The sequence below is a fragment of the Prionailurus viverrinus genome, chromosome F1 (assembly GCF_022837055.1).
Source record: "Prionailurus viverrinus isolate Anna chromosome F1, UM_Priviv_1.0, whole genome shotgun sequence".
NCBI classification, from domain to species: domain Eukaryota; kingdom Metazoa; phylum Chordata; class Mammalia; order Carnivora; family Felidae; genus Prionailurus; species Prionailurus viverrinus.
In genome coordinates, this window is record NC_062577.1 from 5565732 (window position 1) to 5582754 (window position 17023).

General features: G+C 37.9%; 1 protein-coding gene across 2 annotated transcripts in view; it reads right to left on the reverse strand.

Annotated features, from left to right (window-relative positions):
* Window positions 1-17023, reverse strand: part of WDR64 (WD repeat domain 64) — a 151030-nt gene that overhangs the window by 95342 nt on the left and 38665 nt on the right. The window lies entirely within an intron of this gene.

Here is a 17023-nt window from a genome sequence, read left to right on the forward strand (position 1 = left end):
CTTAGCCTCCACCATGTCCGTTCTCCTGTCCACATTCCGACCTCAAGTTCTGCTGTCATGTGACAGCCAGGGTGACCCCTAAAACCTGAATCGGAGCACACCACTTCTGTCCAGGGATTTCCTGAAGTTCTAAGAGGATCCAAGCTCCTTCACCTGGCCCACTTGGCCCACATGGCCTTGGGTGGCCCCTGTCACCTTTCCATGCTTGTTCCATGCCTTCTCCTTTCCCTTCATGCTGTGATCCAGCCATGTTACTCTAGCCACCCTCCCTCTGGCCACACTAAGCTCCTTCACTCCCTCCATAAGACATTCTGCACAGGCCAAAGATGTGCTTGCTTGAGATCCTGGCCTTTCTCCACCCATCCTTCTGTGAGCATCAGTTCAAAAGCTACTTTATCAGAAAAGCCTTGCCTCAACTTCACCCTCTTGCCCTCACCAACTAAGCAGTATTTTTTGTGTTATTGTCTCTCCTGGTGCCATATTATTTTCCCTGTAGCATATATATATCGTATAATTTTAGTATATAGGTTTTGAGTGCTAATTTAGTATCTGTGAGTAGTATTGTGCTGTACTTAAAAGAGCCCAAGCTTCAGTGAAAATGTGTGGGCTTAAATCCTGGCTTCATCACTGTGCCTTCTGACTTATTGTTTTGTTTGTTTTTGTTTTTAGAGAGAGAGAGACAGTGAGCATGAGTGGAGGAGAAGGGTAGAGGGAGAAAGAGAGAATCCCAAGCAGGCTCCATGCTCAGTATGGAGCCGGAGACGGTGCTCAATCCCACAAACCATGAGATCATGACCTGAGCCAAAATCAAGAGTCAGACGCTCAACCAACTGAGCCACCCAGGTGTTCTATGCCTCCTTGTTCATTAGATGAGATAATAATAATAATACTGACCTCTGATACTAGCAATAGTTGAAAGCTGTTACTGCATCTGACCAGATGGGGTGAAGGAAGAGACGTGTTTATGTGAAGAGGGACACCTGGAGGGAGCCCTGGATCAGGAATTAATGAGGCACTGAAGCAGGGAGGGAGGGGAAAGACAGCAGCTGGCCTTCATCTCCTCTTGCCTTGGATGTGTGTGTTATTTCCTTTCCTTTTTTCTTAAGCACAAATGGCAGCATATATCATTCTGTTCCTTGCTTTTTCACTTCATATTGTATCTTGAAGATATTTCCAAATCCGTACATAAAATACTTCCCCTTTCTTTTCCCCAAAGTTCATGAAAAGAAGCCTCAATGTAGTAACAGAAATCTAAAGTTGGAATTGAGAATTTTTAAAATGTTTAAATGTCCCAGATAAGAAATAGAAAGTTTTGGCGGGTGACTCATTTCAAGTTTTGCCAATGACACACTTGGTAACTGTAGTTGGTTGACTGACTGAGCTAAGCTTGATGGGGTTACACACCAGGAAAGACATCACTCTCTTCTACCCTTGTCTCCAAACACGGTCTCTTATGGTGTCACTTTGTACCAACAGCACAGCCTCTTGGGCTACCTTGTGTTAGCACAGCTTCTAAGATATCTACTGTGTCTCACGGGACATTCACACTGGCTCACCACACAGAAAGGTGTCACCCCTCCCCATTGTCCTGGGTCCCTCTGGCAAGAGAAGAATGTGTCCATTAGGCATGGAAAGCACATCACCTCAGGCTCACAGTACTTTCAGTGTCCTACAAAAATGTTCTAGTTGTTCTTAATCAGAAGGTTAAGAACAGGGCCAGGGTGCCTCAGTGAACCCTTATCTGTAAACACCTCCCATAGCAAGATGGCACCAGCCTCAGTCTCATGTACAAGGTAGGCCCACATGGTCCATTCCATAGAAAAGAAAATGTAGCCACCATGGCACTTTTAGTATAGAAGACTCCCAATAAATATTTGTTTGAATATCCTTAAGATATGAACACCAGATAGACAACACCCCTTTCTGGAATCACAGAGAATAGAAATGTATTGATTCTGGGAAGTTCTCTCTGAAGTTTTCCCTGCTACTCTTGAGACAATGGCACTTCTGAAAGAGAAACATTTTCTAACAATTTCTTTAAAAAGTAAAAATAAAAACTCACGCTTCTCTCAAAAGGCCCTGACTGAATGATAGTGTCCTTCGCCTCAGCTTCCCTGTTATTGTTACACAAATCCAAGCCTGGGAGGGAAGAGGTCAGTCAAGGAAGTTAAAGGGGTGACTCTTAGCGCATGTGGGTCACATGGCTGGTGCTGTTTACTGGATGGAAGATGGTGCCCAGACACAAAGGGACTCCAGGGAGATCCTGTGATCGATGAAGAAGGGCCATTGAGCAAGTAGGGTGTCTTCCTATCTTTTCTTCCCTTGGAGGTAAGGATAGTTGGTGGAAGTGAAGGATGGGTGCAAGGAAGAAGGTATTTTTATTTTCTCCTTGAGAATGTGAAGTAGGAAATTTCAGAGTGACTCACATCAAGGTATTTTTTTAAGTGGCCCACACTCTGCATTGTTACCTGCCACTGATCCATATTGTGCCCATTCCCAAGGGACAAGTAAGGCTGCAATAGAAAACTAAGTCAGGAGTTGGTAAACTTTTTCTTTAAGGAGCCAAATAATAAATATTTTAGACTTTGCCATATAGTCTCTGTTGTCGCAACCACTCAACTCTGCTACTGTGGCATGAAAACAGCCATAAATAATACATAAATGAGCAAGCATGGCTGTATTCCCATACTACTTCACGAGCAAAGAAATTTGAATTTCACATAACTTTCGTGGGTCATGAAATGGGTCATCCCTTTGACTTGTTCAACAATTTGGAAATGTAAAAATAATTTTTGGTTTGCAGGTGTAACAAAAACAGATGGCCTAATGGATTTGGTCCTTGTGGTTTTATGACCCCTGCTCTCAATGCCGGAGCACAAGGCCCAAACCATGACAGCTCCAGGTAGCTTCACCTGTTCTTAGTATTCACACTCATTTTTTGCTGCTTTTCAGCATCTTTGCAAAGGGAACAAAAAAAGAACTTACATTTATTGAGTACTAACCATGTACTCACTTTACATGAGTTAACTTAGGTCATTTTCCTAAGACTATAAGGTAGGTACATTCATTCCCATCTAATGATGGGGAAACAGATTAAGAAGAGGTAATGTTACTGTGTTCACAGTGTTCAGTGCTCAGAAAGCTAGTGGTACTAGGATGGAAACCAGCTTTGTCTGGGTCCACAGCGACCCTATTATGAGGCAGTATATACGTCCCAGTATAAAAACCTGCCTCTGAGTTGGGTAACTGAGAAAAAGTAATGCTGAATAGTTAGTTGTTCATCTCTGGGAAGTTGTCAAGCTATCGAAGGGTTAAAGGTTCAACTTATGTCTTGCAACAGGCCCATATGCTTTACATGGTATAATTAATTGCAGATGTTCATTTTCCTGCTGGTACAAAACTCCATTTGTGAAATTACCATACAAAATTATAACCAAAATGGTAATCATGTTTGAAATGGAAATTTTTTTGAGAGGAGTTTTTTCCTGCCTTCTTGGGAGTTGTGCTAGCTCCCATTTTAACAGCTGGCCAATTACGTATTAGGATAATCGCAGTTTCATCGGGCTCAACTTAAGACTCATTATAGGAAATTGCAGAAATAAGAATATGTTGAATCTAGGGATGAAATGGACCTGACTCTCCTTCTATTGAGATGACTCTCCAGTGGCACCGACAGTTCAGGAAAACATTATTATACTGTATCACTTGAGAAATCTCTTTAGCTTCTAGATTTAGGAGAGTGGCCCAAGGAAATAGTTGAAAAACTCAGCCATAATCTTACTGAATGGATCGATGATCACCGTTTGCTGAGGTTGGCTGAGTATTTTTATCTCAGTTTCCTGACTCCCTCAGGCTGAATGTATCATCAGCCACATTCCAGAAGTTATGGTAAATACTAGGAAGCTCAGAATTGGGCTCAAAGACAAACTCCTGACTCTTGCAAAATAGATGATTTCAGAGCAAAGACCAGAAGTATTGGCTAGTTTGAAAATAAAATCTTCTAGCAATCTGTTTATGACTACTAAGTACCAAATCTATGGAACACTGTGGAGACAAGGAATTTAAATTCCCTATAATACCATTACATAAATTAGAAATACATACAAATATAGATTTTGAAGAAAATGTATAAACAAAAAGATACATTGAACCCAATAGAATGGTGTTGTGTGTGTGCATGTGTGTGTGTGTGTGTGTGTGTGTGTGTGTGTGTGTGTCTGTGCATACATACATGGGAAAATGGATTGGAATCCAGGATAAAAAGGAATACAATAAGTGAAGGAGAATATAAACAACTTAGTCCTGCTCTTGAGGTTACTCCACTGGGGGAGAAAAGAAATTAGATTGGCTTAGAATCATGCTAGTTGAAGGGCATATTTTCCCTCACAAAAAGAAGGTATACAATCTAAATGAGATCAGGAAGATTACCATCTTGTTTAAAATCTAACACGAGAATCACCACTTGATAGATAGATCCTAAGCTTTGGAAAAAGGGAATATGTGCCCCATCATAACTTGTTCCCCAAGGAAAAATATTAGTCTTTTCTTTCCCTCCCAGTATTGTTATTATTATGGATTTTGACAGTGCATGGAAATCAAAGTGTTCTTTAAAAATCAATTCTTTGTGAAAGAGCATGAACATCTATAAGCAAATAATAAACCTTTAAATTATTACAGTATTTTACAGTTTCAAGGGACCTTCACTCATCTCAGCTCATTTGAGCAGTGCAAAAGTCCTGGGAGGTAACAAAGTTACTATTTTCCCCATTCTTTAATGAGGCTATTGAGGTTCAGATAAGTAACATGCCCAAGACCACTTGGCCAAGAAATAAGTGGCAGAAGTGACATTAGAAGTCATTTGCTTCCTCATAAACTTATTCCTTTACTAACATTCTCTCTTAATAAATAGCTTAGCCATGCAAATGGGCCTCCCAGACAGAAACCCAGCAGCCGGCTACTGCCCTAAGATTTCCTCTGGATCTTGGATGATTTGCTCTTCACCTCATTCAGTTCTTTGCTCAAATGTTAGCTCCTCAGAGCAGTGTCTCCTGGCGATCCTATCAAAAATACTATCTGCAGTCACTCTATCCTGCAACCTTACTTCATTTCCTAAATTTCTATTATTTATAGGATTGTCTTTCCCACTTGGATATGTGCTCCAGGAGAGGAGAGAGTTGATCTTTTTTGTATACCATTATATCAATTCTTGGAACAGTTTTTGGTCTATAATAGTCATTCAATGAATATTGTTACAAATGAAAAAATGAAATTTAGATTTCTCTCTTTATTTCTTTTATCCAGTAGGTCACCAATTCTTATCAATTTTACATGAATCTCTTCTCTCTCCATTTTTATTTCCACTGGTTAAGTTCAAGCTCTCATCAGTTCCTTTCTGAATTATTACCCTATATTCCCAGTTCTCTCCTTTCCAACTTGCCTTTCCCCAATCCATTCTCCATCGTGTTGCTAAGGTGGTCTGTCAAAAATACTTCTTTGACCATTCTGCTTGCCAAAGCATTCAATAGCTTCCTATAGCTCTCAGGTTAATATTCCAACTCTTCAGCATAATATACTGGCTTTTTCATTTTTTCCCTGTCCCTCCTCATCTTTCCCAACACTTCTCCCTCTCTGTGTTTCAATAATATTGACCCACTTACAGTTTCTAGAACTCGCCATTTTCTTTTTCACTTCCACACCTTTGTAAATGTCATTTCTTTAATGGGGCTATTTATCCACTCTCAATGCAATAGCTTTGCCTGGCTAATTGTTATCAGGTCTTCAAAACTCAGCATGCATGAGCCCTTCTTCAGGAAGACTTCCCCAATTTTTCTCCCTTCAAAATCCTATGTAGGATGCTCTAAGAACTCTTTTCTGCTCCCATACACCTCTCTAATATCTGTATCATGACACTTATCAGCCTCTGTGGGAATCTATTTGTTTTCTCTCTCATCAGATACAAGATCAAGGAACCAGTCTTATTCATCTTTAAATTACCAGCACAGAGTACAATGCCTCAAATATAGTAACTCATCAGTAAGTATTTACTGAACAAATGAAGATCCAGACTCTGGAGCTTCTTCTTGTTTCATCAAATTCCTCAAATTATAGGACAATTGGTTAGACAATGTTAGATATAGTAATAGCTCTCGACAGACTTAGTGTCTTGGGAAGGCACACCCTTAATCATAATTAAAAGATAAATAAAAAGACTGAGGCACATAAAGGATACCTAAATCAGTTGGGAAAGGAGGTTCTGGGAGAAGGTCAGGAAAATTTCCTAGAGTTGGTATCAACTGATCCTTGAAGGATTATGGGATCAATTATACCTCAATAAAATTGGAAAAAAGTTAAAAACAAAAAACTTTCCTCTTTTCCATGAAACAAACAAACAAACAAACAAAAGGATTATGGAGGTTGAGGGAATAGAAGTAAGAGGAAGAGAGGGGAGAGTATTTAAGGCACCAAACAGGTATAAAATCCCAGCATGTACATGCTCCTACCCTGAGAGCAGCCACGAACTCAGAGTTACAGGAGCTTAAGTACAAGGCAGTGAAAGGCAGTGATGGGGATGAGGTAGAGAGGCTGGAAGAGACTAGACCATGGAGATGCTATGGCAGGGGATGGAAAACGTGAAAGTTATTGAGATGGCTGGATATCATCTTTATCAGAATACTCTGGAAGATTAAGGGACAATAGTCTTGGCAGGGATAAAACTGAGGAAAGACGCTAGTTGAAGATAGCCTAGGGATATAGAGATACAGAAGATAAGACAGATTCAATGAGTGTTTATAAGAGAACATAGAAGGATATGTTGATTGGTGGTTTGCGGGCACAGAGGAAGGAATCATATGGGGTTGTCAGATTTCTGCCTATGAGTTGATGGATCATAGTAATTGGATGGACCAAGAAAAAATATTTTAAAAATCCTGTAAAATATATAGCTTAAGAGGTGAAGGATTTAAGTTCAGTCGTGAACATGAGTTTGAGGGGCTATGAAATATCCAAGTGGAGATGGTGAGCAGGTATACGAAGTACAAAGTTCAACATAGTTTGGGTTTCATAGCATATAGATGTTCATATGTTAGAGAATAGGAACATCACCCAAGAAGTTCCTAGAAAGTGATAATTAAAGTTAGCTAAGCACAGAACTCTAGAGAACACCCCATTTAAGAGCAAATACAAAAAGAGGAGTCATAGGAAAAAGAATAATAAGATACCAGGAGAAAACTCTGGCTTCCCAAAAGCTAAGAGGATAGAGTTTCAGGGTGAGTGAGATCGGTAATGCCAAATGCCCTGAGGCTATCTGATATGTTAAGTTTCCATTGGTTTGACAATGTAGACATCATTGGCCAACTTGAGAGTCCCTTCTACCGAGTAGAAGGGGAGACGCTGCATGAGAAAAGGTTATGGAGGGAACAAATAATGTGGAGGTAGTGGAAGTGGTGAGTGTGGAGTACTTTTTCCAGGGAAAGTGTAGTATGAAAGCTCAAAGGAGGTTATAGGTCAAGAAAAGCATCACTCACATCAGAAGAGACTTAAGTATTGTAGGTGGAAATGAGAGACTAGGACAAACAGATTAGCAAGCTAAAAAAAAAAAAAAAAAAAAGCAAGGCCACCAATGGAGGCTTTTCTATTTCAACAAAAAAGAAAGATCAAGGATAGGTGTGGATATAGAAAATTCCAAATGATGTGGGATGTTGGGAATTACTCCAAAGGCCTTAGGGTTTTGTGGTCATGAAGGGCCAACATCAATGGAGGTGGGGATAGTCTGAGGTAAACAGAGAGGGTGAAATAAGGACTCTATGGAGCAGTGGTTTGGGATTCTGATTGGTGCTTGACAGATGGGGTGCATGGTAGATGAGGTGCAGGGCAGAGAATGCTGGTGATACATGAGCTCAGATGACTTACCTGGGGTCCAGGTAAGGAGGGAGACAAGAAAGTCAAGGAGAGAACTGACAAAATTTGGAGATGAAGGATTAGAGGCCTCAGTGAAGTCATTGAGAAGGCACAGAGAGAGTCACAGCTTTTAAGAGCCAGCAGTGTAAGACAGAGAGGCCAGAGAGAGGGATACCGGGGATTCTGAAGACAAAACTTCTAGGTGCTTGTCAATATTATTCAGCCTAATCTTTTGATTTCCATTTTGTTTTAATTTCTTTTAAGAGAGAGAAAGAGCACACCTCTACACTCAACATGGAACCAACCCAGGACTCAATCCCATGACCCTGGGATCATGACCTGAGTCAGAATCAGGAGTTGGCCCCTGATCAACAGACTGAGCCACTCAGGTGCCCTGGGTTTCTACTTTGTAATGTGAGATTGACAATACCCAACTAAACACATCAATGTAAAGATATTCTTTAAGAAGAAATAAGCCACCTAATTCATCCAAAAATGGACTTGGCATGCTTATTGTTAGCTGCTATGACCTTTCTTGCTTAATAGAATCTCTGCTAAATTTATTTTCATCATCCCCTATATAAGGCTTGTTCTTATCTCCAATAGGCTTCCTAGAGGGCTATCATTTATCACTCTCTTTTCTAAGCTCCTATTATGCCCATAATCATAAACCATTCAACTGAAATTAACATGCTTTGCTTTGCAATGTGAATTATCCTATGCAGTTGTGTGCTGGTAAATGTTTAATATTCAGCAGGGGCCAGGGAAGTGGAGGTGGGGGAGGGCATTTGTTTATAACATTTGCTGTTTTTCATTGTATAAATATTCCTATGGTGGCCAATTTCAAATGAGTAATGTGACGTCTCTGAACTTGGAGTCTGGAAAAGATACACAGTTATACACTATTATATAGTATTCCCATGTTCTTAAGGACATAAAATCCTTGAGGATATACATAATAGTAAAATGTAGTAAAATAAAAAGTGATGAGCTTGGAGTATTTATTGCTTTTGGTTTTAATATACTGGAATTCTGAGCTTCTATAAATTTTAAATGATGGCAGTGTTTAAGAAATTTGCCAAATTCCTGAAATCTTAGCCATCAGCTCTCATAAACTGATATGAGCTGACTCCAGCATGGCACTGATTTTATGTCTGTATTTCTTGTCATCTTACCTAGATTTTAAGCATTTAAAGGCAGGGATCACGACTTAAACATATTTGTATTGTCCACAGTGCTTACCACATAGTGACTTAGTAAATATTTGTTGAATTACTGATACACTTCTGGATTCAAGGCTGAACCACATGGCCTGTATAGCTTTCTGGTCGCCATATTGACGGTTAGAATTACCCTGGTGAATGTATTGGAAATATTTGTGTGGGTAAAATCACGTGTGTAGATTTGTGTATCTTGGAAATGAAAATCCTTTCTCTGGATGTTGAAGTAGAATATACATGTACTATAAGGATAAGGGCATATTATATCTTTTTTTTTTTTAATTTTTTAATGTTTATTTATTTTTGAGACAGAGAGAGACAGAGCACGAACAGGGGAGGGGCAGACAGAGAGGGAGACACAGAATCTGAAATGGGCTCCAGGCTCTGAGCTGTCAGCACAGAGCCCGACGCGGGGCTCAAACCCACAGACCGTGAGATCATGACCTGAGCGGAAGTCGGACGCTTAACCGACTGAGCCACCCAGGCGCCCCATATATTTCATGTGCTTTCACAAATGCTTCTTTATGGTTATAAATGTATCATGAATTGCCAACACAATACAAAATCAATTAGAAATTAAGTTGCATCTATTCTTAATTAAATGCTTCAGAAATGCACCCCCTTAAAATGTCAGAGTGTAATCACTAGTAGTTAATTATGTTACAGAAACTATATGCCATAGAAATGATATTTATGGAATCAGATCTGGTGTTAAGAAATGAAACTATTTTTAATGTTCTGTGAAAAGTTTTTAATTCATTTCTCAGTGCAATATATTATACGTCAAGATAAATATTTTTTATATTTTTCTGGATGATGGGAAAATATGTTTCTTTCATGAAGATTACAACTTTCAAGAAAATGGAGGGTAGTCAGTCATTTCAGAGATGTGATATTCTCTTCTTCCATAACATTTCTAATTTTGTTAGTCTGTTTCTTAAATTAAAATTCTAGACCTGTATGTGTAAAGGCTATCTTTTTCTCTCACTTTTTGTGAATTTCGTTAAAAAACTCAATAGGAAGGACCTGGAAGTTACCATTTGTGTTTTGTTAGGGAAACACTATTCATTATTTTTTCTACTATGTATTTTAGTTTAACTCTAATGTAAAAGGGGAAAAGCCCAAGTCCTATAGGTGAGACTCAATCTCTTGTTCTTTACATAGAAGAGCTGAAATTCATAAAAAATGATTACAATGAGTTTTAAAGAAGGGAATTAAATTATCAAGAAGAGATTTTTATTGTTTTAAGTTTTGACCCTTAGTCTTTTGTTGTGCTTTTATCTTTTCAGGGTTTTTTTTTTTTTTGATCTGATATGTATATACATTGTGAAAATATTCCTCCCCATCCAGTTCACTAACATAACCATCACTTTGAGTATTTTTCTTTGTTTTCTTTCTTTCCTTCCTTCTCTCTTCTCTTCTCTTCTCTTCCCTTCTCTCCCTTCCCTTCCCTTCCCTTCTCTTCCCTTCCATTCTCTTTTCTTCTCCTCTTCCTTCCTCTTTCTTTTCTCCCTTCCTTCTTTCCTTCCTTCCTTCCTTCCTTCCTTCCTTCCTTCCTTCCTTTTTTTTCTTTCTAGAACATTTAAGTCCTACTTTCAGGAAATTTCAGTTATACAATATAGTGTTATTAATGATAGTCGCCAATACATCCTCAGATCTTATTCATTTGTAACTGCAAGTTTATACATTTTTCTAACTTTTCTCTATTTCCCCCAACCCAGCCCCTGGCAACCACTTTTCTACTCTTTGTTTTTGTGAGTTTGACTTTTGGGGGGGGATCCCACATGTAAGTGATACCATCCAGTATTTGTCTTCCTCTTTCTGGCTTATTTCACTTCGTATAACTCTCCAGGTTCATCCATATTGTCACAAATGGCAAGGTTTCCTTCTTTTTATGGCTGAATAATATTCTATTGTATTTATGTACCAATTTTCATATCCATTTATCCATCGATGGATCGTTACTTTGTTTCCATATTTTGGTTACTGTAAATAATGCTATAAGAAACATGGTGGTGCATATTATCTTTTTGAATTAGTGTTTTGTATTCTTTGGATAAATACCCAGAGGTGGAATTACTGCATCATGTGGTAGTTCTATTTTTAATTTTTTGAGGAACTTCGGTATTGTTTTTCATAGTGACCGCACCAATTTACATTCCTACCAATAATGCACCAAGGTTCCCTTTTCCCTACATCTTCACGAACATTTGGTGTTTCTTGTACTTTTGACTTTAGCCATCCCAACAGGTGTGAGGTGATGTCTCATTGTGGTTTTGATATGCATTTCTCTGATGACTAGTAATGTGGAGCACCTCTTCATGTACCTGTTGGTCATCTGCATGTCTCCTTTGAAAAAAAATTTCTATTCAGATCTTCTGCCTATTTTTAAATTGGATTGTTTTTTGCTCTTGAGTTGTATGAGTTCTTTATATATAAAATATATATAAATATATAATATGTAAATAAATTATATAAATAAATTAAATTAAATATTTTTATATAAGTATAAATATTTATAATATTTAGATATTAGCCCCTTATCAGATATATGATTTGCAAATATTTTCTTCCACTCAGTAGGTGGTTTTTCATTTTTCTTAGGGCTTCCTTGCTGCACAGAAGCTTTTTAGGTTGATATAGTCTCAGTTTTTTACTTTTGCCTTTGTTGCTTTTGCTTTTGGTGTCAGATTTAAAAAATCACAGCCAAGATTAATGTCTTACATTACTTACATTACATTTACTCTATGAGTTTTATGGCTTCAGTTCTCACATTCAGGCTTTAATCCATTTTGAGTTCATTTTTGTGTATGGTGTGAGATAGGGGTCCAATTTTATTCTTTTGCATGTGACTGTCCAGTTTTCCCAATACCATTTATTGAAGAGACTGTCTTTCCCATAGCGCATTCTTGGCTTCTTTGCCACAATTAATTGATCATATTTGTGTGGGATTATTTCTGGGCTTTCTATTCTGTTCCATTGATCTGTGTGTCTGTTTTTAGACCTATGCTATACTGTTTTAATTACTATAGCTTTACAATACAACATGAAATCAGGGAGCATAATGCCTCCAGCTTTGTTACTGTTTCTCAAGATTGATTCACCTACTTGGGGGCCTTTTGGGGTCCCACACAAATATTGGAATGCTTGCTCTATTTCTGTGGGGAAAAAATGCCACTGGAATTTTGATACGGATTACATTGAACCTGCAGATTGCTATGGGTAGTATGGATATTGTGATGATATTAATTCTTCCAATCCATGAGCATGGAATATCTTTCCATTTATCTGTATCTTCTTTAATTTCTTTCATTAATGTCTATAGTGTTCAATCTTTCATCTCCTCGGTTAAATTTATTCATAGGTATTGCATTGTTTTTGATGCAATTGTAAATGGGATTATTTTCTTATTACTCTTTCCAATAGTTAATTATTATTTTATAAAAACACATCTGATTTTTGTATATTGATTTTGTATCCTGTAGTTTACTGAATTAATTTATTAGTTCTAACAGCTCTTTGGTGGAGTCTTTAGGACTTTCTTAAAAAAAATTTTTTTTTAATGCTTATTTATTTTGGGGACAGAGAGAGACAGAGCATGAATGGGGGAGGGGCAGAGAGAGAGGGAGACACAGAATTGGAAGCAGGCTCCAGGCTCCAAGACATCAGCCCAGAGCCTGACGCGGGGCTCGAACTCACGGACCGCGAGATCGTGACCTGAGCTGAAGTTGGACGCTTAACCGACTGAGCCACCCAGGCGCCCCAAGGACTTTCTATATATAATATCATGTCATCTGGAAATAGTGACAGTTTTACTTTCTCTCCAATTTGAATGCCTAAAAGGCATTTCTTTTTCTTGTTTCTTGCTCTGGCTAGGATTTCAAATACTATGTTGAAGATGCAAAAGTGGGCATCTTTGTTCCTGATCTTAGAGGAAAAACTTTGAGCTTTTACTGAGTATGGTATTAGCTGTGGGTTTGCCATATTCATTGTGGCTTCAATTTGCATTTTTCTAATGACATATAATGTGGAACATCTTTTCATGTGCTTATTTCCACCTGTATACCTCCTTTGGTGAAGTGTCTGTCTAGATCTTTTGCCCATTTTTAAAATTTGTTTTCTTATTCTTGAGTTTTAAGAGTTCTTGGTCTAAGAGTCCTCTATCAGATATGCCTTTTGCAAATATTTTCTCCCAGTCTATGGTTTGTCTTTTTGTTCTCTTGACAGTGTCTTTTGAAGAGCATAAGTTTTTAATTTTAATGAAGCCCAGCTTATCTTTCATTCCTTTCATGGATTATGCCTTTGGTGTTGAATCTACAAAGTCACAGCCAAAACTAAGATTATTTAGATTTTAATCTAGGAGTTTTATAGTTTTGGGTTTTATATTTACATCTTTGGCCCATTATGAGATGTGTGTGTGTGTGTGTGTGTGTGAGAGAGAGAGAGAGAGAGAGAGAGAGAGAGAGAGAAAGAGAGAGAGAGAGAGAAATACAAGGTCTGTGTCTTGATTTAGAGTTTTCACATAAATAGATTTTTTTCAAATGCTTTTTTGTATCTATTGATGTGATAATTGATTTTTCTTCTTAGCCTGTTGATATGATGGATATATTAAATAATTTTCAAATGTTGAACCAGCCTTGCATACCTGGTCATGGTGTATATTTCTTTTTATATCTTATTAAGTTCAATTTGCTAATATTTTGTCAAGGATTTTTGCATCTATACTCCTGGGAGACACTGGTCTGTAGTTTTCTTTGTAATGCCTGTGTCTGGTTTTGGTATTAGGGTACAACTGGCCTCACTGAACAAGTCTGAAAGTATTTCTCTGCTTCTTTTATCTGGAGGAGATTGTAGAGAATTGGTATAATTTCTTCCTTAAATGTACAGTAGAATTCACCATTAAACCTACATGGGCCTGATGCTTTTTCTTTTAGAATGTTTTATTATTAATTCATTTTCATTAACAAATTATAAGCCTATTCAGATTATTTACCTTCTGGTGTGAGTTTTGACAGATTATATCTTTCAAGGAATTGGTCCATTTTTATCTAGATTATCAAATTTGTGGGCATAGAGTTGGTCATAATATTCCTTTATTTTTTTAATGTCTATAGGATCTGTAGTCATGTTACTTTCTTTACTTCTGATAGTAGCAATTTGTGTCTCCTCTTTTCTTAGTTATCCTGGCTAGAGGCTTATCAATTTTATTGATCTTTTCAAAAAACCAGGTTTTGGTTTTATTGACTTTCTCTATTGATTTCCTGTTTTTAATTTTATTGATTTCAGTTGTAATTTTTATTTTTTTTTCTCTGCTTACTTTGGACAGTTTCTATTTTTGTCTAGTTTCCTAAGGGAAACTTAGAGTATTAGTTTTAGATCTTTCTTTTCTAATATATGTATCTAATGCCATAAATTTTCCTGTCAGTGCTGTTATATATACCTTGATCATATATATTTGTATATATCTCAATACATTGTTGCCATTGTTGTGAACAAACTGTTATCTGTTAGATAAATTAAGAGTAAGGAAATAAATGTTTTTATTCTTACCTTCACTTATTCCTTCTGTAATGATCTTCCTTTCTTTATGTAGGTCTTGATTTCTTACATACATTATTTTTCTTATCTCTGAAGAACTTCTTTTTACATTTCTTGCAAGTCAGGTCCATTGGCAACAAATTCACTCAATTTTTGTTTGTCTGAAAATGTTTTTATTTATCTTTCACTTTGAAAGGATAATTTTGCAGAAAAAATAATTCTGCATTGGTATATTTTTGTTTCAACTCTTCAGATATTTTACTGCACTTTCATCTTGCATGTTTTTTTTGAGGAGAAGTTGGATGTAAGTCTTACCTTTCCTCCTCTAAAGGTGAGGTGCTTTTGTCCATCTGATTTCTTTCAAAAATTTTTATCTTTGATTTTCTAGAGTTTGAATATGATATGCCTCAGTGTTTTTGTTGTTGTTGTTGTTGTTGTTATTTTGGCATTTATCATGCTTGGTGTTCTCTGAGCTTATTATATATGTGGTTTGGTATCTGACATTAATTTGGGGAAATTCTCAGTCATTCCTTCAAATATTTCTTCTTTTCATTTTTCTCTTCATTTCCCTAGAATTCCCATTATGCATATGCTACAACTCCTGTAGTTGTTCCACAGTTCTTGGATATTCTTTTCCTTTTTTTTTTTTTTTTTCAGACCTCTTATCCTTGTTTTACCATTTGTTAATTTTTTTTTTAATTTTTTTTTCAACATTTATTTATTTTTGGGACAGAGAGAGACAGAGCATGAACGGGGGAGGGGCAGAGAGAGAGGGAGACACAGAATCGGAAACTGGCTCCAGGCTCCGAGCCATCAGCCCAGAGCCTGACGCGGGGCTCGAACTCATGGACCACGAGATCGTGACCTGGCTGAAGTCGGACGCTTAACCGACTGCGCCACCCAGGCACCCCCCCCCCCATTTGTTAATTTTTAAAAATGTTTTTATTCAGTTTTGAGAGAGAGAGAGAGAGTGAGGGAGGGGCAGGCAGAGAGGGAGACAGAGAATCTGAAGCAGGCTCCAGGCTCTGAGTTGTCAGCACAGAGCCCAACGCAGGGCTTGAACTTGTGAGCTGCAAGATCATGACCTGAGCTGAAGTCAGACACTTAGCCGACTAAGCCACCCAGATGTCCCTTGTTTTATCATTTTTGAAGTGTCTATTGACATATTCTCAAGTTCAGAGATTCTTTCCTCAAGTAGTCAGTCTACTGTTGATCCAGTCAAAGGCATTCTTTATTTCTATTAGTGTTTTAGATTTCTAGCATTTCTTTTTTATTTTTTTAAAAATTTTTGATGTTTATTTTTGAGAGAGAAAGAGACATAGTGAGAGCGGGGGAGGGGCACAGAGAGAGGGAGACCCATTTTGCAGCAGGCTCCAGGCTCTGAGCTATCAGCACGGAGGCTGATGTGGGACCTGATCCCACGAACCATGAGATCATGACCTAGGCTGAAGTCAGACGCTTAAGCAACTGAGCCACCCAGGCACCCCTTTTTTTGACTCTTTATTAAAATTTCTATCTCTCTGTTTACATTCCCAATCTTTTTTTGCATTGTGTCCACTTTATCCCTGAGAGCCCTTAACATATTACTCATAGTTATTTTACATTCCTGGTCTGCTGATTCCAACATCCCACCTATATCTGAGTTTGGTTTGATGCTTGCTCTATCTCTTAAAACTGTGTTTTTGCATTTTAGTATGCCTCGTAATTTTTTTTTTCTTGATAGTAGGACTGAATGTATTGTGTAAAAAAAGGAATTGCTGCAAATAATCCTTTAGTAATGTGGTTGTAAGGTGGGTGGGGTGAAAGGGAAGTGGTCTACAGTCCTTTGATTAGATTTCAGTCTTTTAGTAAGACTGTCCTCTGAACTGCAGACTTCAGAAATGTTCTGCAGCCCTCCTCCCCCTTAGGTAGGTCAGGATGGCTGGAGTGGGCTAGGTTTGGATATGTCCCTTCTCCCTTCTGATCTCCCTGATCAGATCATTTCTCTGATCTCTATCAGTTTCTCTGATAAAACCTCAACAGTTTAGGCTCTGGTATGGTAGTTTTGCTGAAGGGAACTCGTTAAAAAGAACAGAATGTGGTGCATTTTCCTCTTCCCTTGTCAGAAGCAGGAGAGGATTTTTGTCCAATATTCACTGTGAGAAACTGGTCCCAGAAATAAAATGCACAGAAGTATGGGAACCCCTATAACTGGGTCCCTGGAGTTTTTAACTCTTAGACTTGTCTATGTTGAGCCCCCAGGGATGTATGTTTTCCTATCACAGTATGTTGGTTTCCTAGAGGTATCTGCTTGTGGATTTCTGCTCTGGTAAGTTGTGATTCTTAGTAAATACCTGTTTGTCTCTCTAAATTTGGGGGCAGCAGTTTGA